Source organism: Apus apus, chromosome 5 (genome assembly GCF_020740795.1).
Source record: "Apus apus isolate bApuApu2 chromosome 5, bApuApu2.pri.cur, whole genome shotgun sequence".
In the NCBI taxonomy this organism is placed as follows: Eukaryota; Metazoa; Chordata; class Aves; order Apodiformes; family Apodidae; genus Apus; species Apus apus.
In genome coordinates this window covers 20213647-20234942 of record NC_067286.1, presented here as the reverse complement: position 1 = coordinate 20234942, position 21296 = coordinate 20213647, and the positions used below count along the sequence as shown (strand labels likewise).

At 41.0% G+C, this 21296-nt stretch overlaps 1 protein-coding gene across 3 annotated transcripts in view; it reads left to right on the top strand.

The window, feature by feature from the left end:
- SLC1A2 (solute carrier family 1 member 2) overlaps positions 1–21296 on the top strand; it is a 99495-nt gene that overhangs the window by 7423 nt on the left and 70776 nt on the right. The window contains exon 1 of one of the 3 annotated variants that reach the window (XM_051620161.1): positions 20098–20124. The exons of the other annotated variants lie outside the window; for them this stretch is intronic. The gene's annotated coding sequence lies outside the window, so the exon portion shown is untranslated. Of the gene's footprint in view, positions 1–20097; positions 20125–21296 lie in introns of those variants that run through there. 3 annotated transcript variants of the gene reach the window in all.

Genomic DNA, 21296 nt, shown 5'->3' with positions numbered 1-21296 from the left:
AGTTCCAAGCCCTCTGTGGGGCAGGGATACCTCCCACTAGATCAGGTCACTAAAAGCCCCATCTAGTCTGGTTTTGAACACTGCCAGGGATGGGGCTTCTACAGCTGCCCTGGGCAACTTGTTCCAGTGTCTTACTACCCTCACACTAAAAAATTTCCTCCTTATGTCTAACCTAAATCTCCCCTCTTCCAATTTTAATCCATTACCCCTTGTCCTCTCACTACAAGCCCTTGTAAAAAGCCCCTCCCCAGCATTCCTGTAGGCCCCCTTCAGGCACTGGAAGGCTGCTATGCAGTCTCCCTGAAGCTCTGTCTTCTCCAGGCTGAACAGCCCCCTTTCTTCAGCAGTAGACTTAAGTAGACCTTTCTGCTGTTTCTGTCATACCAGTGTATTTTAATTCCACCTCTGTAATGTATTTCCACAGGAACTTTTGGCTTTCTCTTTTACCATTAGATATTGGCCTACTTCCTACACTTTCAGCTGTCTTTGCTGTCATTCTTTTATCTGTGTAAATGAGAAGGTGGTCCATTTGGTACTAGAACACTTTGAAACACTAACAGTAAAACTTGCATTCAAACTGATACTTCCCATAAGTGTAAATGCATTAGTTTATCCCAGCACATCTACCCTGGGGAAGACAGGTACACAGGTCTAAGGAAACCTATAAGTATATGACCTGCTAGTTTACATTTCTGTCTGAGTCAGGTTTTTCTCACTTAGCCCCACTGCCAAATTTGTGCTTCAAATCTGAGAGTGACTGCACCTCTGATTTGTTTGCAGCCTCCTCAAGCCATACCATGTGTTTTCGAGATGGTGGACTTAATCTTCCCTGAGGCAGGAACACCTGCTGTTTGCTTTTCCAACTGTTAATTGTACTTCTCTCATTTTACCTCTTTCCAACCTGGAGGAGCAACTTGATCAGGGACCAGTTTAGATCCTGAAAGTGGTATAACTATATTAGCCCAGCATTGTATCCAGACTAATGACTACATCTTAGCTAGGCTAATTAGCTTGAGTGCAGGAGAGCTGCACTCAAGTCCCAGGCTAGCACAGAGACAGACATGGGTACCCTTTATATCCCAGGTTAGGCCATACAGAGCCTGAAAGCCTGTTTCTCAACAGATTTCTCAGTCCAAGGAGAAAAAAAAAAAATTAATGTTTTTTTCTTTTAGAATATGAAATTATGGTCAGCATTTGTGACTTTTACTAACCAGAAGCTGTTTAGTATTGTGGCTTCCTTCATATAAAAAAATACCAACACATACATAACATATAACTGGGGATATAAGTGGGCTAGAGTCACTTCAGAAGTCCGTTTAAACCTTAACTGTTCTGATATTCTGTATACCACAAATACATGGGGTACAACTGTCTCCATGTAGTATCTTCATATCTCAGTTCTTGGATATAGCTGTGATGGCATATATTGCAGGTACACCATACTGCACTATATTATGTCCATATTACTGATTTTTCATGAGATTGGCTTCAGGCTATGTATACATGAATAATAGCCCAATAGGAATAGTCTGTCCTGATAAATCCACACTATACTGGTTAGTATGTGGAGAACCTTAGGTGTGCTGCTAGAATGTATTTCATGGTGTAGCTTAATCCAAAAGTAATTGAGTGCATTTGTCCCTGCACAGCTCTGCAATGCAAAGCGGAGTGCAGCAGGTGGGCATTGTCAGGAAGTTCAATCTAGAAGCTCACTCCTGATTTGGACTGAATTGTTAATAAAAGTTTACTATGAATTGGATACTGATACTCCTCAGGTCAGCGCTTCCCACTGAGCAGGTGCCTGACAGGCTCTTGCTGTCTTCCGGATACTCATGTACATGCTGGCAGCACAGCTGCTTCTGTGGCCACAAGTCAAGATACTGCCTGTTCAGACATTTGTGTACGTAAGCCACTAATGAACTGTATGTGGCCTGCTTGTCCTGAGGAGCAAAGACTGGGACACAGCATGGCTGGAGGTAAACCATAGGGTCCAGTCAGACAGAGTGTGGAGGCTTCTGTTGAAAATTCATGCCAAACATGCAGAGGGCTCTTGGCCCCATGCAATGGTAGAAGCAGCATACTGAGTATGTACAGTTATAGTACACTTCTTTTTAGGCAGAAAGCTATCTCATTAATTAAGCATCTGGTCCTTATCTGTGTAAGAACTTCTTTTGAGATAGTAACTGAGAAAAGATTTGTTCTTAAAAGTGCACATGCGTGTAAACACAGGACATCTTCACATGTTCAAGCATATGGGAATTAATTATACCTGGCTGCTATTTAAATCACAACAATCTGGGACAGGAAGTGAAAATCCCTCACCTGATGTTTTAGGGGGACTTAGAACAGGCAGGTGATAATGTCCCATGCTGGAAACTGTCAGAAGATACTATTGCTATTGTCGGAGAAACCTTGACAACTATGTAGGCCAAAAGTGTCACAAAACCTGTCTCACTGTAATACCAAAGCACCTCAGTAGGAAGCCTTCTTCTACTTCTAGTATTAGCTGTTGCCTTTCTTCTAGCTTTCTTTGCTGTCCTGTTTGCAGGCATATGGTCTGCTTCAGGGAGTTCCCAACAGCCCTTTCCAAGGGGAACCTGGAGAACTCTCAGAAAGGAATGGTACTGGGCTCGAAGTTGAGGGCAGAACGGCCACCAGAGCAGTCATCATCTCTTCAAGCAAGTTGCTGGAGTGCCCTGGGGAGGACATCAGTGTCTCTCTTTTCTGGGAATGGTTTGTGTCACATGGTGGCACCCTTACAAACCAAATTAACATTGAACTCCCACAGCAGCTGCTGTCCTAAGGGGTCTTCACCCTCACTCAGTAACCAAGACTTGAATGTCTTACAGATATTCATCCTCTAATTGTGTTTGGCTTGAAAACAATGGATATGGGGCAGTGGAAAACATAAAACTCAAAAGGATGGTGTGTTTGTATGATGTGTACTATTTCTTTAGGTAACCTGGCAGTAGATGTGAAATTACAGTACAAAGATCATACTTTGTATTAAAAATAATAGCACAAAGAATAAAATTCCGATATATTACTTGGCATTTATCATACCTGGCTATTTATCAATGAGATGTTACCATCAGAAGTAGTTAAGGATTTTGTGAAACATAAAGCAAGAATATGCATTGCTACATTCAGATTGAAGGAATACTGTTCTGGCCACCTGAATTCTGGCCAGCTACCTACCATAGATTGTGGTATTGTGTTACCAAGCGCTCTTTAATTTACCTTCCCACAAAGGAGGTAGGCTTTTGAGTTTAGGCACTGCAGTTTTGTAGTTGTGTGTGCTTTGGAAACTTCTGTATCTTAAGAGATCAATCCTCTTGAAATAGTGCTGTTGTCGTTATGCTGGCAGTTGTCAAAAGCCTGGGCATCAACAACCTCCTTGGGCAATCTGTTCCAGCATCTTACTACCCTCATGGGGAAGAATTTCTTCCTCATGTCTAACCTAAATCTCCCCTCTTTCAGTTTAGAACCATTACCCCTTGAACTCTCACTACAAGCCCTTGTAAAAAGTCCCTCCCAGCTTTCCTGTTGGCTCCCTTCAGGTTCTGGAAGGCTGCTATGAGATCCCTGGAGCCTTCTCCTCCATGCTGAACAACCCCAACTCCCACAGCCTGTCATCATAAGAGAGGTGCTCCAGTCCTCTGATCATTTTCTTGGCCCTCCTTTGGACACGTTCCAACAGGTCCACATCCTTCTTGTAGTGGGGACTCCAAAGCTGGACACAGTATTCCAGGTGGGGTCTCACAAGAGCATAGTAGAGGGGGAGAATCACCTCCCTCAACCTGCTGGCTAGCCTTCTTTTGATGCAGCCCAGGATGCAGTTGGTCTTCTGGGCTGTGAGTGCACATCGGCAGCTCATGTTGAGCTTCTTATCTACTGCCACCCACAAGTCTTTTTCCTTGGGACTGCTCTCTATCCATTCTTCCCTTAACCTGTATTTGTGCCTGTAGTTGTGCTGACCCAGGTGCAGGACCTTGCATTTGGCCTTGTTGAACTTCATAAGGTTGGCATTGGCCCACCTCTTAAGCCTGCCAGGTACCTTCTTCTTGGGTATCGACTACTCCACACAGCTTGGTATCATCAGCATACTTGTTGAGGATACACTCAACCCCACTGTCCATGTCTCCAACAAAGATGTTGAACAGCACTTGTCCCAATACTGACCCCTGAGGAACACCACTCGTCACTTGCCTCCACTTGGACACTGAGCCATTGACCACAGCTCTCTGGATGCAGCCATCCAGCCAATTACTTATTCACTGAGTGGTCTATCTGTTAAATCCATATCTTGTTAGTTTGGAGACCAGGATGTCATGTGGGGCAATGCCAAACGTTTTGCACCAATCCAGGTAGATGACATCAGTTGCTCTGCCACTATGCACCGTCTCTGTAGCCTCATCATAGAAGGCCACCAAATTGGTTAGGCATGATTTGCTAATGAACCTGTTCCTCTCCTCCCGTGGGGGGTACTTCGTTCTCACAGTCCCTGCTTTCACCTGCTGTGGCCTTTGCCTTGAGGCTGGAGCACTTGCCAGAGAAGACTGATGCAAAGAAGTCATTGAGAAACTCAGCCTTCTCAGTATCCTGCATAGCTAAGTCTCCCATTTCCTTCAGGAGAGAGCCTACATTTTCCTTGGTTGTCCTTTTATCCCAAACATACTTATAAAAGCTTTTATTATTGCTCTTTACATCCCTGGTGAGATTTGATTCTGTCTGGGATTTGGCTCTCCTTAGGTGATTTCTAGCCACTCGAATGACCTCTCTGCAATGCTCCTGGGGGGGTATCTGTCCTAGCTTCCACCCTCTGTATACTTTCTTCTTAAGTTTGAGCTTTTATAGGAGCTGCTTACTCATCCACACTGGCCTCCTGGAGTTTTTACCTGGCTTTCTCGTAGTTGGGATGCATCGCTCTTGGGCCTGGAGAAGGTGATCCTTAAATATCAGCCAGCTTTCATGAGCCCGTATTTCCCTCCAGGATGTTAGCCTATGACACTCTCTTGAGCAGATCCCTGAAGAGGCTGAAATCTGCCCTCCTGAAGTCAAGGGTAGTAAGCTTATTGTGAGCCTTTCTTGCTTCTCTACAGATCTTGAACTCCTCCATCTTGAAACTCCATGGTCTCTACAACCAAGGCTGCCCTTATTCCTCTCCAGCCCTTCCTCTTTGGTGAGAATAAGGTCCAGCATAGCACCTCTCCTTGTTGGTTCCTTGATTACTTGGAAAAGGATGTTGTCATCAGCACATTCTAGGAACCTCCTGGATTGTTTGTGTTTTTCAGAGTGTTCCTTCCAACAGATATCATGGTGCCTGAAGTCCCCCATGAGTACCATGGCTTGCGAACATGAAACTGCTCCTACCTGTCTGTAGAGTGCCTTGTCTATACTGTCCTCCTGGTCAGGTGGCCTGTAGCAGATCCGCACTGTAATGTCACCTGCCTTCCCCTTAACCCTTTAGCTCTCTGTTGGCTCCTCATCCATCCCCAGGAAGAGCTCCATGCACTCCAGCTGGTCTTTGACATAGAGGGCCCCACCTCATATTGCCTGCCTGTCCTTCCTAAAGAGTCTATAACCCTCCATTCGGATGCTCCAGTTGTAGGAGCCATCCCACCAGGTCTCTATGATGCCAATAAGATCATAGCCTGTAGCTGTTAATGGCCCAGTGATGTAGCCAACCGTGAACTGGGCTGCATCAAATAAAGAGTAGCCAGCAGGTCAGAGGAGGTGATTTTCCTCCTTTCCTTGGCTCTCATGAGACCCCACTAGAGTACTGTGTCCAATTCTGGAGCCACCAACATAAGAATGACATGGAGCTCATGGAGAAGGTCCAGAGGAGGGCCACAAAGATGATCCAAGGGCTGGAGCACCTCTCCTATGAGCACAGGCTGTGGGAGTTGGGGTTGTTCGGCATGGAGAAGAGAAGGCTCTGGGAAAACTTCATAGTGGCCTTCCAGAACCTGAAGGAGGCCTGCAGGAGAGCTGGGTAGGGACTTTTTACAAGGACTTGTAGTGAGAGGACAAGGGGTAATGGATTAAAATTGGAAGAGGGGAGATTTAGGTTAGACATTAGGAGGAAATTCTTTACTGTGAGGGTAGTAAGACACTGGAACAGGTTGCCCAGGGCGGTTGTGGAAGACCCATGCCTGAAAGTGTTCAAGACCAGGCTGGATAGGGCCTCAAACAACCTGATCTAGTGGGAGGTGTCCCTGCCCATGCAGGGAGGTTGGAACTAGATGATCTTTAAGGTCCCTTCCAACTCAAAGCATTCTATGATTCTGTGATTCTGATATGATTCCATTCAGGCTTTGCACTGGAGGTACAAAATCACTGCAATAAATGAATCAGTGTAGCAGCCATTGCATCCTCCCTGTGCAAATCCAGGAGGATTTTAGCAGTCAGCACATGTCTGAGATCACTAGGGTGCCTGCTGAGTTCTGATGGTGATGGGATCAAAGAGCTAGACCTCTCATTTTAAAGCCACCAGCTCTACATCTGCAGAGGAAGCACTAAAATCATAACTTGCAAGCTGGTCAGGGCTGATAAGAGAAGCCTGCCAGAATGGGGCATGTGTTAGACAGGCACATGGAACAGGAGCTGTAGAAAGCAGTTGGTACCTAGAGGTCAGACTTGGTCTCAAGATTGAGAACTGAAAAGTGGGGGACAAATTAGTTACAATCTTTTACCTCTGTGTTAATGCCTAGTAATTACCGAGGGTTAGGCAGTGACCATATGTCATCCTCTAAGTGATGTACTTCCATAATTTTAGACACCACAAGAAAATCAGAGGAGCTGTCGTATACTGTTTCTTCCTTTTTTCCAAGGGGGAGAGAAAGGAAAGAGAAGGACGATTTTTAACGTCCAGCCAGTTTCCCTGCTATTTATACTCCTTTTGCCATCAAAAAAGACCATAGTTATGGCAACCTCCTTTCTCATCCATAGTATATCAAGACTGGCCATATCGAGGTGTTATTTTTCCAGTCTATGGGTATATAATGCTGTTATGCTCTTTGGGACTAAAATGACATGTACAGAAAAATTAACGTATCCTAATTTATCTTCCTGTCTAAACAGAGAAATTAGAGACAGGTTTGGAGAAGTCATGTATGCTCATCTTTATAGATGGGGAGCTAAGATGTGAGGTTTGCTCCCTGTCACACAGGAATCTGGGGCTGTGGACAGGACAGTTATCCTGTCAGGCAAGTCAGGTAATGTGTTTCCCACACTTTGTCTTCTTTGCTGCCTGACTAGAACAGAGGGATGCCAGATGAGGAACTGAACTTGCTTGTGGACCTGTAGTGGTTTCCCTCTTGCAAAAAGAGGGTTATTTTCAGAATTGTTATAATTGTTTCGGAATGATTAAGGTCTTCTTTTGCTTTCTTTCAGTTTTGTTTTGTTTTGTTTTGTTTTCTTTTTATTGTTTTGAGTATTTTTTTCATCCTGAAGCTTAAAATATTGAAACACGTGATGACAACTATTTTAGTTGTCTTTAGAGACAGACTGCACTTTTCAGAACTGCTGTTTCTAAGCACTGATTTGAAGCTGATGTGTTTATTAACAGTGGCTGATTTGTAAAACTAGGCTTTTAGACATCAAAAGTACATACCTGAAGGATAGATAGGACATTTCCCAGTGAAAGGAAATACACGAGTGCCAAATGAAAATAAAAAAACAGAATGGAAAGATCTTTATTGGCAGATGACCACCTTCTTGCATTTCACAAACCTCCGTCTCAATGTATCTTGTGGGATGGGAGGCCACAATTTGCCATGGACTGATTTCAGTCTGCACTAAAAAAAGAGTGGACCACCTGAACATCTGCAATGTACTGATGATACCATAGTATGGGACAATACATCAGAAGACATTTTTGAGAGAGAGGCGAAAGTCATTCAGATTCTACTAAAAACTGGTTATGTCATAAAAAAAAGTAAGGACAACGGACCTGCTAGTGAGATTCCATTTCTAGGCATTAAATGGAAGAATGAGCATTGCCAGATCCTGATAGACATAACTAACAAAATAATGGCAATATCTCCACTGACTAATAAAAAGGAGAGTCAAGTTTTCTTGAGTGTCACGGGTTTCTGGCATATCCCAAACTACAGTCAGATTTTGAGCCCTCTGTATGAATTGACAAGAAAAAAGAATGAACCTTAGCATCCAGCACGCAGTGACTTCCCCAGAATCAGTATCTTCATCATGAATTGTGATTATAGACTGCACCAGATATACCAACCATTGGTACTACCAAAGAACTTTCATCACACAGAACCTACGGCTCTGCAGTAAAAGGAATCCATGGATTCAGATTACATTAATTCAATGAACTCGGTGAAAAATGATTCATGGATGTATTAGGAAACAGAAGAAGTAGTAACTTGGGAATAATGCAGACTGTATGGGATAAGGGATAGAATGGTGTCCTGGTTTCACTGGGACAGTGGCCATGTGTAGCACCGAGTTAGCTGGGAGCTAAAGTCAGGGTAGCTGACCCAAGCTGGCTAACAGGTGTACCTCATACCACTTACCTCATGCTCGTTATATAATGAGGAGGTATGTAGAGGGTGGAAAGCTCTGTTTCTTAGGTTTCTCCTTGCTTGGTGTGTTGTTCCCTCTGCTGCTTCTGAGGACTAGGCTGAGTATAAGCTTATATACTTGTGTTAGTTTTGTTGTTTCATTAAATCTGTTTATCTTTCAACCCACAGGGTTTATCGCCTCTTCCTGGTTCTCCTCCACAGGTAGGGAGCAGTTAGAGAGTGAGAGAGCAAACTGCTTTAACTTAGCCCTAGATATGGGCTAAACAAAGATGCAAAAACCCCACATGCACTTGAAATCCTTGATGGCTTCTGCTGGGCTCAGTCAGATTCTCTTTTGTGAGAGTGTATTCTCACTGACTGTAAGTGCAAATACCCCCACTCATGTGGACATGTCCCACAAGTTCCTTATACATTCTGGCATGCCTTGGATCTAAAAATTTTTCCCTCTTATTTTTTTTAAACAGGTCAGATAATGACTGCTTGACAAAAACTGGAGTAGGATTTAGCAGTTCTGGTGACCTGCTCTCTTCTGTTTACACTATAAGCTTCTATATAATATTTTTTCTTCAGACTGTTGGCAATAGGTTGTTACTTGAACTTGAATCAAGTTGGTAGTTGCTGAAACACAAATGTCAGATTGTAAAGGAAGTGAGGAGAATGGGCGTTGTTGGATTTTCAGTGCTATTCAAATACTACTTTTAATAGGTGAAAGGTAGGTATTCTCCCTGTTTGTTACTTTAAAAAACTTTATTGCGAGACTGAATAAAAATTAATTACAGAGGAATTTGGAGAAGGTGATATACATTTAATTGCAGCTTTTCTGGCCAGCTGTGCATAATTTATTTGGGTTTGCTAGTACAGACTGCTCTGACTACTTGCCCATGTTCTGGCAATGACTTCATGTTGGTTATAGTAGAGGAAAACTTCATTTCATGTTTACTCTTTTTTCACTGAGGCCTGTGTGGCTGGCAGAAAGAAAACGCTGTCCGTGGAAGATGGTGGCTTTTTTGTTCGGGTTTAGACTTTCACAGTATACATGTTATTAATGTCACAGGTAAATTCTGATGCTTTGCTGATTTGCCTGTTTATCTGGAAGTTTCTGTTGAGAAGTCCTTTGCAGCTACTAACAAACATGCCAGAACTCCACCTAGAAATGTGGGCTTGCCTACTAGGAAACAAGCTGGATGATTAAATGACTGAGCTATTTTGTATTCCTTCTGCAGGTACACTTACCTGAAAGCAAAGGTGAAGTAGCAGACTTATATCTTCAAAGTGTAGAATAGTACCTTTGCTGGCATTGAGATAGATTCCCAATGCAGGCAGGCCTTAGAGTTGTAAAGGCCATCCTAAAAATAAATAAATAAATAGCATATTCTTTCAATTCACTGTGAGTTTCAGTAACTTTGCTTTCTCTGCCTGGGTTCTGAATGTGGCTGCTCAGATGAGGCCAGCAGATGGGGTTAAAGAACAGATTTTGACTTTTCTCGTTTCTGACTACCAGCTAGCAGTACACCAGACACTGCTAGTTTAAGGCTGGTAGATAATAAAACTGAAGGGCTTGAGGCACAATTAATTTGTCTTGTACTTACTTGTCTTAGAAAGATAATGCACCTGTGTTAGAGCAACAGGCCTTCGCTTCTCGCAAACTTTGCTATGTATCCTCTATGGCACAATTTGGACATGCTGTGGATATAAAAGGAGCAGGACATAAAAAAAGGTAGAGTGCAATTGCTTGTGGTTCTTTCAGAGAAAAAAAAACAACAGGTAGAGCTCATATATTTATGATATATAGAAATGGAGGCTAAAGAGCTAATGTTCTCAGTTCTCCCTTCACAGGCCATTTTGTTAACAGTAAATGCTGTCATACAGTAATACAAAAGCAAAAGGACAAAACGAGGCTGTTTGGGAGGGTGTGATTAGCACTAAAATTAAAGATTGAGGAAGATTGAGCACTAAAAAAGACTTCAGAAAGCCAGAGCAAGGCAAGTAGGTGCCTCTCTAATGTAGCTGTGAGGAAAGTGCTCACAGATGGTAAGTGGGCTTTAGTGAAATACCATAAATAGACTAATGACACGCCATTTAGGCATATAACTGACAACACGACTTTCAAGTTACAGTTGTGGAGTGATATTTTTTCCTGCCTTAGAAAAACACAAACCTAGAATTCAACTCTTCCAGAAAAATGGACTGCGAAGACTCATTCATAATATGAAGAAATAAATTTGTAATACTCAGATCTGCTTTATAACACACAATATGACTTATTTTGAAAATTAATCTGTGCTTTTTTTTGCTCACCAAAGTGGAAGGGAAGTGTTGGTTCATATAATGAAATACAGCTAATCACATTTTTTTTTAAGAAGTGGAGAAAGATCAGTCTCTGCTCCTCTCTCTGCTTAATACTGCTTTCCTTGGATTTAGAGTAACATCCTGGTAAAATGTAGACTGGGACATGTAGGTGGATGCTTGAGGTACACAAAGAGCTAGACTTGGGTCAGAAATCTAATTAAACCTGAAACTTTGTTATTGCCTCTTGATACTGTTACCCTCAAGGTGGAGGTCTTTCAAATCCTTGCAGTGCTGAGATCGCTCTACTTGTGCTCTGAGTTGGAGGGATGTAAGGCATCTCCAATCAAGAAGAGTTGTGCGACTGTGTTAGCCTGGTGCTGCAGCTGAGCTAGTGTACTTTATCTGTCATCGGAGATTATTAGGCTGTGTCTGGTATTGTGCTGACCCTTCTGGTCAGCCTAAGCAGAGAGGGTCTGTTTCTGTCTACTGTGTACTGCTCAAGCCCTGGGAGTCTTGCCAGTCCTTCTGCAAGATGACCTCAAAGCACCTTACTTGATGGAGCAGAAAGGATGTGGTTGTTGCAGGGCTGAGATCTCCATCAGGTCTCAGACAAGAATCTGAACCCGAAGGCCAACCTGCTAACAGCACTAATTCTCTAGGAAACTAAAATCCAATATAGACAATTAGATACCATTCTTAGTGTTTTATACAATACTTTTAATGTGGATAGTTATATTCTAGTAATGAATCAACTCTCTCTCACCTGTTACCCTTGTCTCACTACTACCTTACAGCTCACCCCAATTATATGCATGCTGAGCTGCTTATTCCTCTTCATTTGCTTTTCAGAGCTTAGTCATACACAGTTTCTCTGATTATTTTTTTTCTAGCCTTAATTTTTAATCTGAACCATAGTTATCTGATGGCTTTATTTCATGTTAGCATGCTTGATGTTTATGGTAGGTCCAAGTGAATTCAGTGCCCATGAATGATGTTAAACAAGCAACCCGGAATAATAGATTTTGATTGGTATTTGGCCATTGTAGGAAGGTCTCAGTGCCTCAGTATGGTCTTCCAGAGAGGCCTCTGAATATTCAAGTGTCTGATTTGTGTATGTTTGAAAAATTTCATCCTGTCTCCTTAAGAGAGTGAATCCAGTCCCAACAGAAAATTTACCCTTTGGTTTCTCTCTGCTGCATCTGCTACAAGTAATGTTTTTGTGGTTTGTGGGACTGCTCCCTAGGAACCAAAATAACTTATTTCATGTATGTCACAAAACTGCAATCAGTGGTTGTGAGTCTTATTCACAGCTGAGCCAGGCTTAACTGGGTCCTGGGATGAGCCCAGCTCCCTTCCTTTAGGCATCCAGTTCCACTTGAAATACCAACACCTTCTGCTATGTAAAATTCACTCTGCCTCTCCCGAAATAAAACTCAAGATATGCTGCACTGTTGCTACAGAGGAGTGGCCCTGTTAAACAAGTAAGACTGACAACATGTGTGCAGCTCATGCAGTAGTGAATTATATGTTTTTAATAACTACTTCAAGCTGGTAAAAATGACTTAAGATACAAAGCCCTCTTTTTGTAATAATGGGCAGCACCATAAAACATCCCATGCATTGATCATCATTTGTCCTGACTTAGTTTTTATGCTCCAGTGAATTGAAGAGCTGTGAAAAGATGTGACACTTTTATAGCCAAAGAACATAGACTGAAGCTGTTCTAACTCCACCTTGAGGGTGTTTGTATGTATTCCTGTATGCCCACGTGCAACTGGTGCTCCCTTAGGAGAAATAGATTCTATTATAGTGTGACATGAAACACAGTAACTATTTTCCAGGAAGAGCAGTGAGAAAGAAAACAGAAACAAAGAGTACTTATTGTTACTTTCCTTCAGCCAGGAGACCTTGCAGACAGTGACATATTTTCTGCTTGTGTTCACTCGTTACCACTCTACTGACTTCAGTGCAGATCTGTCAGTTTATATCACCAGAGACATGACCTGCTTGCATGAAATTTATACAGACAATCCATCATTCAGTCAGTTCCAGACTGTGTTTCATGGGGCAACCTCACCTGTAGTGTATATAGATCTACCTTTGTCAAGACATGCATCATTCATGTTCAAAGCAGCCCAAATAAGTTCTTAGGAACAGGGATCTCAGACATTACTATGGCAACCTAGTACTGTCAGTCAGGTGCAAATTATTAATGGTTTCAGCAACAGAAAATGCAAAATTCTGTTCCTGATGGCTGTGCACTGTGGTGTTGTGTTTTATGGAGAAAACAGAGCAAGAGTTGTAGCCCTGGGATTTCATAGTACGTTATGTAAGCTGTAATATCTTTTTTCTTTATGTATTTTTCCCAGAACTTTGTCTACTCAAGCTTTAAGCAGCTCTAGCAATTTATTGAAATTAAATAAATTACTATTTTAAATTAGAATTTGGATAATAACTATAAAATTCAAAATTTAGGGGAAAAATGTAACTGATGCCTGCTAGTTTTTTATACAGCTTTTCTTCGCAGAAATAGCATGGTTTTAAAAGTATTTCAGAATATTTAAAGGTTTCTTTAATACATTAAATAATTCCAATTTTTTTTCTGCCCAATAAATATGTAGGGAACGACTACCGTGTTCTGTTTTTTTTTTTTTTAAGAAAATAGAAGATAAATGGATGAGCTCTGAAGTTTTGGTTTTACACTATTTATTAAGAATTTTCTTAATGTATTTTCCTTGCTCAGATCTGTACCATTCCCAACATATTTCAAACATTTTCTTTTTAAAAGTTTCCTAGAAATTCTTTTTAGGGTTTAGTATGGAAAGCATATGAGGATAAGAGGACAATTCACTTTGGAATGAAACATGCCAGTGGCAGGATTTGAGTACAGAGTATTTTCCGTCTTGATGATTGAAGATCAACATGTGCTTCTGTGTTCTGGTATTGGCAGGGTCAGACAACTCCTTTAAGCTTACAAAACAAGTTGACAATGATTTCTTTCTCAAAAGGTTCTGAATTAGTGCTTTACAAGAGCATGAATTTACTGCTTTAAAACTACTAAAATATGAGATCCTGCTTATCAATTTCTGGTAGTGTTGAATATTTGTTACAAAAATGAGAGAAAGTCTTCAGAATGTGATATAAGAAACACACAGGTATTAACCTCCACTATTCATGGTCTATTACTGTGTTCTAGAAAAATACAGGTGTTTAACAGATACTGGGGGGGGATCCTAAATTTGTTTGTTGAAATTACTAGATAATTGAGTAAATATCATATAATAAATGTTTTCCACATAAGACTAATTTACCCTCCAAATGGTCTGTCCTGGATAGGTGAATTTTCATATTGGATCTTGAAGGGTCACATGTGGGTCTTTCACTAGGCTGCAGCTTCTGGATGGAGAGAGACCTTTCTTGCACAAACAGGTAGCTGAGGTAAGATGCTGTATGTAGCTCCGCCTTCATTACTTGTGAGCAGGGACTTTTGGCTCTGGGCTAAATTCAGAGCTTGCTGTAGGACTATGCAGCTTAATCCAAGTCTTCTCCTTTCAGCCCCAAATATTTCAATTGTGATGGCTGATATACTCAGATGTCACTGTAGGCTGCTAATTATTGTTGTAATCTTTATTAGTGCAAATTTTTCTGCAGCTCTTCTCTTTTTCTATTCATACTCATCTAGGCTTTGATATGCAGGAATAAAACCAAAGACAGGTTTTATCTGCAGATTTTGAAATAAAAATGGAATGGTCTAGGACAGATATAACCTCCTTGGCTGAACAGGCAAGAGCTGTGTCTGCCTGGTTATCCATCACAGGCCCTTTGTAAGTCCTTTGGAAAAAGGGTAAAGTCCGGAAATCAGAGCTGTAGTCTCACTTCTCTGAGACTCCTGACATTGGTTGTTTCTAGGAAGACCAATAAACTGAAGGGTAGTCAGCTTTTTTTTTTTTTTCCCCATAGTTCAAGCCCGATCATGCTTCACTGCAACTTTATTGAGGTAAACGTGTGATCCATTTTAGATGCAGTGGGAGGTATCAGCTATTCAGCAAAGCTGGGAGCAGATTGGGAAAAACAGCTGACCTCAAATGAGTGGCAGCATAGCAGGCTTCTTCAGGAACTCAAAGTTCACAGCACAGACTCTTGCTTTTTGTCCTATTTTGTGAGAAGTAAGTCTTCTGTACTACGTCACTAAAATTAGACGGAGAAGAAGAGCTAGCCTTTACAGTTATTGCCATGGGAAGGAGAAACAGTAATTTTAGTGGAGGCTTTAAATAAGTTGCCTGTGCTGATCAGAGGACATTCGGGCTCTGAGCTGAGATGTAGTGCTGCAGGTTGAGACTAGTATTTGTACCATCAGGAAAGGAAGGAAATTAATCTGCTTGGTTCTTGTGAGATATAATTAGGAATATTCACATGAAGAAAAAAAGGGAAAATGAGCTTAAATTTACTGAAAAAAATTCAAATGTATGCATGTATTTATGTATTAATTAGAAGATTCATTAGACAGTTTCAGAGATTCTCAGAGGAAATAGTAAAGATAAATTCCTTCAAACTTTAATGAGCACTTTCGACAAGTCACTATTTTATCACAAGACACATCACGTGAGTTGCCTAGAAAGTAGCCAGATGAGCTACTCAATATCTGGTTTAGAGCTTTATTTGAGAGGAGAAGGGTCTAAAGGCCCTAATTGAAATTTTTAAAACCGAGCCTTCCTTTTTCTGCAGTGAGATTGTGTTGTCCTCTGGGATTTTGAGACCTTTACCAGATTCTTTCTGCAAAATAAAAATGCCCTTATTTTTCTCCAGTTTCTTCATCACTGCAGCATCTGTACTGCTGTGCAAAAGATCCCCTTTAGCAGAAAATATTCCTTCCCTATGTAGGGTTCAGTCCATGGTAGGAAATGATCTATTTATTAAGATCAAGGAGTGATCCTGAAATGCAATCCACTGAAAACTAGACAGCAGGGAGGAAACAAGATGGCCTGTGAAGACTGTGCAGGGCCATAACATTAGCAGTAGGGTTGTCCTTAGCAGATATTTTAGCTGTTCAGTAAACCCACATAGAATGATGATTTGGGAATATTCAAAGCAACTCCCTGTTGCTTGTAACTGATAAAGGAAAAAAATCAGAGGGCAAAATGTGAAGAAAAGAAGAAAAAGTAAAATGAAAAAAGGGAAAGAAGAAGAAAAGAGTAAACTTCATGAAAATCCACTAGGCTTGGGGTAATATGTATTTTTTTTCTGACTCTGTATTGATTACCATTCGGCCTGCAGGCGCTGACGGTAATAGACCTCCTGAAGGAACGCAGACGTGCAACAGCAGAATTCTCAGGTGAATGGAAAAGGCCTGAGCCTCTGATGTGCTTAACGTACTGGTTTGGACACAGTCATGAGTGTGACAAAAATAGAATTACCAGAAAGCCCAGAAATTCTAATTATAACAAGAGCAATGCTGCGGTTTCCTATTCCCTGCCCATCACTAGCAGTTGTATCTTTTTCTCCATCCTGCAACTAGCTTAATTGTCACTTACAGAGAGCTAACGTCCACTGGATTCTCTGCATGTGGATATGTGTCAAGCTGTACCCCACTCAGCTGGATTCCATGAAGAGTTGTTAAGGGGTATTGGCAGAGGGATTTAAGAGCTGAAATTCATGACTCGAGAAGGGTAAAATGCTACAGAATGCTACAGATAGAATCTCATTATGAGATTTTGTCAAATATTTTTAGAGATGTTTACTTGCACATTCTCTAGGGTATTATGTTCAATAAACATTTCAAGCTGAATAGTGTACCTAGGTGTCATTTCACCAGAAAATGTGGATTATCCAGTGTTTCCTTGTATCATCTTAGTTTCCTTCCTGAGATGGAAAGGAAGGATTATTTAAGCATGGGGCAGAAGAGTTCAAGCCTAGTTTTTCAGTGCCTGCTCTCATAAGCAGTTGAAAGAATAAAGGCTGTATTCTTCCTGTCTGTGGAGCACATCAGGAAGCTAAATCCAAGGGTGTTTTTCTTACTGGCAGCCTCAGGTCTATCCCTGAGATGTGGTGAAATGGGGAGATGCCTGCCAGAGCTTCCTCGTTTTTCACATAGCCATTACTCCAGCACTAATTAGGAAACTGTATTTGGTTCTCCACCTCTTCCCAGTTGGAAGTAATCCAATGTGTAGGTTGTCACTTCAGAACAGATGTAGTCAGCTATTTGTCCTTATCAACATTTTTTTGTGTGTGAAATGGTCTTTCCTGTACCCATGTGCCTGCTGTGCACGTGTGTGTGGATCTCTGCCTCTGTGATCTCCTTCATGCTGGAGAAATCCCTGCTAGATGTTGCATTATGGCCAAGTAACCCTTACCTTTACACCACCTGCAGTAATCCATCTTTCATAATACCATCGTGTTTCCCAGTGCAAAGGAAGAGGCACTCAGAACTAGCAGCTGCAAGGCTGTGAACAGAAAAGAAGTTGGTCAGTCTGTCTGCAACTTTCTGTCTTGCAGGTTCGGGCTGTGGGATTGCCAGTCACAGGCTCCAGTAGAAAGGCTTCAAAGACTGATTACTTTGGCACTATTTTTTCTATGTATTAAAATTTAACAATAGCATGTATCTAAAAATGCACCAATCCATAAATGTAAACGTGTTTTTCCCTCAGCCCTTCTTTTTTTTTTCCCCAGCATCCAAGTTAGAAAGGCTAAAATAAAATTAAGAAAATCTGGGCAAGCAAATCCCATTCCTGTGTTCTTGTTTCTTTGAGATGCAGTGAATAAATGCAGGCAGAGCAGACAAATTTATGGGTTGTAGAGCTGCTAAAAAGACCATAATAAGAAATAGAAGATAACTAAATGCACGTGGCTCCTCACTAGCATCCCAGGGAATTGTTGTCTTCCTTTTGGCCCTTTCCTGTGTCTTCCTTATCTTCTTCTAAGGGTAGATATAAAAGAGGATTAATTGAGAAATGATTTTGTGTCTTCTTGCAGCTCACCACTACCAGTCTAAGCAAAGATTTATCAAGAGATCAGCCTACTCTGCGGTGCACCAAAGATTAGTCAGGCTTTAAAATAAAACTCTTTGGGAAAACAAGTTCACTAAAAATAAACTGTCATGCTTTTATCCACTAATAAGAATCACAATGCAGAAATGAATAAACACCTCTCTTGTTTTGAATTTTAATGAATTTTAATAGCCTTGCACTATATGAGGTGTGGTGGGACTGTGGGTTTTTGAAGAAAACAAATTCATTATTTTTAATGGTTAAATTGCCATCATGTTGTTAAACAAGCATAGATGCAGACATGTAGTGGCAATCTTCCCATTAATGAAGACTACTGAAAAGTTTTTATTTAAAATAGAGGGTCAGTGAAGGACATCCCCAGCCTCTGCAGGCCACTTCTGCTAACACATAACCTTAATCTCCTTGCTAAACATTAAGTTATTTTCCTTCTATCTGCTATAGTCACAGATAGAAAATAGTTTCTGTCTTATAGAACATCTTATTTCGTAATGGAGGGCATTTTTAATTTCCTCTTCTGGTGTATCTCAAAGCAAAAGATGGATAGCATAATAGGATTTGGATGCAAGTTTGCAAAGAGCGTATCTGTGCTTGAAATGAGGAAGACACACTACAGATTGATGCGTTCTTGGTGAAGGACGCGGAACTTCACTTTTTCTTGGTCTGATTGTTTTTATAGTTCTTTCAAAATTACAGCTATTTCTGTTTTTATTTTTTTTTTCTCTAATTCTCATGAACTTTGTATTTTTTCAACGAAAAAGAAAAAAACAAAAGCAATGCAGAGATCTTGCTTGTATTTCAAACCCAAACTGGAAAGTCTAGAAAAAAACCCAGCATATCAGAAAAAAAGCTGCGATGAAAAACATTTCTAAAGGGAAAGGTTTTTAATAACTTGCACACTACATGTGTAAAACTAAATAGGAACCTTTAAGTGTTTGTGGCCTGGTAGTAAATCATGCGTGTGCCTCCTCCTCTTCTGTTCTCAAGACGGCTCCATGAAACAAGGGGACTGATGTTCTTAGTTTGTTTCAGCTCCTGCTAATACTGGATGCTTAAAAAATAAATATGTTCTTTTCTTTGGAGCTAAGGTGTTCTGCCTAAGGAAGTAATTAGGTATTTGTTTGCCAGTACTCTATGGAACCTTTTTTCCCCAAAGACATTGCACATCTGCAGTCTGTATCCCCAAATGGAACTTGCATAGCCAATTACTTCCAGTATCTCCAGGATTGTTATCTGCAGTAAAAAGTATGGAGATGAGAGTATTCTTTGATGGCATTGCGGACCTTAATTGCTGAAAAAGACAAGGTTTGAAGCTTCCCTGTATGGTTTATTAACACAGAATGATGTTTTTGTTTGTTTATTACTTGAAAGCTTCATAAGGGGAGCAGGGGAGTATAGTGTAAATTTTCTGAAGAGCTATCACAGGGAGGGAGAGAATGGATTAGTGTCTGTGAGACTGTAGGGAACAACATCCATAAAAGACAGAAACAGATTCACTGTTTAGTTAAGTTACAGTAACAATTTAGTTTATCACAATTTAGTCTGCCTTTTTGAACAGGGCTTTTTGTAATGGAGCCAAGAACATGCAAAGATGATGAAGAAAATGAATTTTCCCCCCACATTCTCATTCTTTGTTGGGGGTAAAGGAATGCTAAGGCAGTGATGTACATTGAATGCAGTTGTTACACAGTATTTAAGATTAGTGCAAGAAATGAAGTGAAGGCTTCTCTGTTCAGTGTACCATCAGCTTTAAGTGTTGTGTTTTTCATTACAAATACAAGATATGACAGCTGCCATACTATGTAGCTTACTGAGAAAGAACTCAATTGCTGAGTGTGACAAAATGTACTGTGGGGCACAGCCAGATCTCTGAACAGTCCTCCCACCATCACTATCATTCTTTTAGGTCCAGAGGAAAGATAGCATCTTTTTCAGATATACTTGTATCTGTGTTGTTTTTTCCAAGCAAGGTATAAAACAAAATCTATTGCCAGCTGTATTATTCTGCTATAGCAACTAAGGAGAGATTGTGTATAAAAGCAGCAATGAGTGAATGAGATCTGTATCTACAAAAGCAAGAATGGGGTATCTCCTTCTTTCTACTCAGGTAAATTTCTTTCCTGGCATGTAGCTCAAGGCTTTGGGGAGGAAGCTGGGAGTTGTTCAGCCTGAAGAAGAGAAGACTCCAGGGGGAACCTTATAGCAACATTCCAGTACTTGAAAAGGGGTCTATAAGAAGGCTGGAGAAGAACTGTTCACAAGGGCATGTAACAATAGGACAAGAGGTAATGGTTTTAAGTGGGAAAAGGGTAGATTTAGGTTGGACATTATGAAAAAGTTATTTAATATGAAGTTGGTGGATCCAGAACCGGATGCCTGGAGAGGTGGTGGTGGCCCCATCCTTGGAGACATTCAAGATCAGGGTTGATGGGGCTCTGAGCAATCTATTCTAGTTGGAGATGTCCCTGCGTATTGTAGGGGGTTGGACTAGATGTCCTTTAGAGGTCCCTTCCAATCCAAGACATTCTATGATTCTATGATTTTACATCCTTGTATCAGGCAGGTCTGAGGTTTTACTGCTTTCTCTGAAAATAATGAAAATAAATAGGCATCCTCAATTATTTTTAGTATGTTTTGGTTCAGGTTTAAAAGCATGGAGCCTTACAAAAGAGGAGATCTCAGTTCAGTTTCAACTTGTCTAACCTTTAGCAAGTCACATGTTAGAGCCCTGAGGTTAGAGCTCTAGGTGATTGTGCAGTTCTGGAAAACTGTACCCAATAGAAACATCATCTGCTCATGCATGTAGGAAGATGCATGGTGTGCTGCCATCTGCACCTGGTTATCTCAGTTGATTGACATAGAATAATGGGACCCTTTGTTCAAGTCCCTTTCTGGTTCCTGTGGAGAAGCTACTGCTTGCAAAGAACTCATCTTGTGTAACTTTAGTTTGGATTTTTCATTAAAATAGAATATAATATGATTATTATGCAGCTGACTCAGAAGAGAAATCAGCTACTGACTGTGGCATGCAGTGGCATGATGTGCCTTTGAGGGCAGGACCATAATAATAGCCCAGGATGGCATAATTTGAATCTATTATACTCTTATAATTTAATTTATACAAACTGCCTCAAGTCCCAAGCAGTTGTCATTACAGTATCAGTTCTGGATGTTTTGATATCCAGATACTTTTCCTTTCTGTGGCCTTTTTATTGACTGTGGAAAAGGGCTCCTTTTCCATCTGCTCAAGAGGAATGCATACAGTGATAGCTGAGTGAACTTTAAGACGGTATGGGTCAGACTAAGTAACCAGGCTCTTTAAATCCTTTAGCATTATCATCTCGGACAAGCCCATGAAATCATGGCACCGTCATGATGCGGCACTATATCACAGCCCATATACTGGAGCCTCCATCTGCTGAACTCTATAATGGTTGAGGATAAGGAAGATGTTCCA